Source organism: Arachis ipaensis, chromosome B08, assembly GCF_000816755.2.
Source record: "Arachis ipaensis cultivar K30076 chromosome B08, Araip1.1, whole genome shotgun sequence".
NCBI classification, from domain to species: domain Eukaryota; kingdom Viridiplantae; phylum Streptophyta; class Magnoliopsida; order Fabales; family Fabaceae; genus Arachis; species Arachis ipaensis.
In genome coordinates, this window is record NC_029792.2 from 8,629,997 (window position 1) to 8,632,485 (window position 2,489).

At 34.8% G+C, this 2,489-nt stretch overlaps 1 protein-coding gene and 1 non-coding gene across 2 annotated transcripts in view; both read right to left on the minus strand.

The window, feature by feature from the left end:
• The window catches only part of LOC107612878 (protein THYLAKOID FORMATION1, chloroplastic), a gene marked incomplete in the record, with an annotated part of 2,781 nt that extends 2,502 nt beyond the window's left edge, over positions 1-279 (minus strand). The window contains 1 exon segment of the mRNA XM_016314645.2: positions 1-279.
• Positions 924-996, minus strand: TRNAA-AGC. The gene has a single exon. It is a non-coding gene; the product is annotated as a tRNA-Ala (tRNA).

The window sequence follows — 2,489 nt, forward strand, 5'->3', positions numbered from 1 at the left end:
CAAATAATCAACACAAAACACAAAGAGAAGAGGCAAATTCAGAAGGTGTCCACCATGGGAGGACAAGTTTCAGTGATGACCCTCATTTGGTTTCTAAGGTTTTTGTTGCAGAAAAGTGAAAAAGAAAAGAGAAAATCTTATCCACACTGTGAAGTCTCAAACTGAAACTGAAAGCCTTTTGTTTTTGTCAACTTTCCAAGGAGCCACTACTCTCATGACACGTTGAAATTTTGACATCACAACGGTTTTTCTAAGCTAAATAAATTGTATAATTAGATTCATTATTTTATAATCATAACTAAGATAAAACATTCCTCCAAAATTGTAACTATTTGTATTTAGACAACATGTACAAAATTTGTTAGAAGAAGACACCTTGCATTCACTCTATGATATTTGATATTTGTCTCACCAACTTGTGGCTGAAACTGAAAGGGAGATGAAACAGCTGGTTGATTTTGGACCAGTCATGCTCACTGCTTGATTGTTATTGAATTATTGTAGTAAAAATTGAAAAATGTACAAGACATTTAAGAAATTCCAATTGTGACATGTACCATTGGTAGATTAGATTAGAAAGTCCAATTAAATCAGTGAGAAATTCAAAGGACATGTTATTAGATTAGATTATATTACTACTTTTGATTGGTGAAGTATCAAATATCTAGTAGTAATAGCGTAAGGATGTGAATTTGGAAGAGAAAAACATGAAGTGGAGGATTGATGCCTTTCCTCACAAGTAATGAAAACCTTATCACAATATACAACACCACAGAAAGAAAATTCATTAGTGGAATAGGAATGAGAATACTTGGTTCAGTTGGTTGTTGCTTACAAGTTACAGTGGTCCTCCCATTTTTGTTTCAGTCGCATAAACTTGTCTGCTTCTGCAAATTCATATAATTAACAAAACATTGCAAAAATGGAGATGCGGGGTATCGATCCCCGTACCTCTCGCATGCTAAGCGAGCGCTCTACCATCTGAGCTACATCCCCAAGATGAGTGTGCTTTTCATTATTTCTTAACATTACATAAAGAGCCTAGGTGATATTGTAATTAATAACCCAGAAAACAAAATCATCAACTACAATCTTAATATACCATTATGAAGCAGTTTAGACTTGACACAGATGGAAGATTTGTAAGTCTCTCCTCAAGCTGTAATAAGAGTAGAGTATAAAATCTTTTTTAATATGTGTAGTGAATATAAATTTTTTTTAGTGTGTGGAGTGAATGTGTGTAATAGTATAAATATATATATACTATTATGGAGATCGAAAGAGATGAATTCTGATGGAAAAATATTTTAAGATAAAATCACAGATAATAAAAAATCAAGCAGAATCAAAATTTTTATATATATACATCTCACGTTGATTAACATTACTAGAAGTAGCTATTAACTATATATATATATGACGTCCTGTGATCTTTTTAAACTACAAAGGCGAGAGAATAATATTCTAGATCTTCAGAAATTTGAGCTAAATTGACGCCATCAAAATGTCGCAGATATTGCCTATCGCTTCTCCGCATGATTAGACATCATTACTATGCCACTGGAGCTCTATCTGAAGGGGAAAAGAAAGGGGTAAAAATGTGGGAATTTTTAGTAAGATCAGAATTATTAGTTAAGTTCATTAATTCTTTATTAATACCAATAACCGAACTTAAATATAATATATAGAAAATAGTAGATAAATAGAAAAATAGAGAAATAAGCAGAAAATATAAAATACAACAAGAAAAGCACACACACGTACAAAATGCACATCAAAGAATATATGCAACAAACAAGTATAATGTATGTCTATCCTACGCAGGTCATGAGCTCATGCGTCAGTTGACTACCCACAACCCGACGTTACCTAAGCACAAGCCCCAGCTATGACTTTCCAATTGCATTAGTTGCATATACAAGTCGTACGGCCGAAACCACATAAGTTGACTGATAAATCACTATTTTATGGTTTATCTTGTGCTAATTTGAGTGCTTTTTATCAACTCTCTGCTCACTTATTCATATGATTTGCATGAGTTTACATTTTCCTTCCTGATTTTGTGTTATGATTGAAAACATGCTTCTTTGGTCTTAATTTAGCTAATTTTAATCATCTCTTATTACCATTCGAGGCCATGATATGTGTGTTAAGTGTTTTTAGAGATTACAGGGTAGGAATGGCTCACAGGATGGAAAGGAAGCATGCAAAAGTGGAAGGAATACAAGAAACTGAAGGAATTGCTGAGCTGTCCAGCCTGACCTCTTCGCACTCAAATGGTCATAACTTGAGCTACAAAGGTTCAAATGAGGTGGTTTTAGTTGCGTTGGAAAGCTAACATCCGGGGCTTCGCAACGATATATAATTTTTCATAGCTGCCCCGAAGTCAGGCGACGCGCACGCGTGACCTGGCAAAAACTCAATCCGCGCGAACGCGTGGACGACGCGTACGCATGACTTTGCCGCGTGCTGGATGTATCAGAAATCGC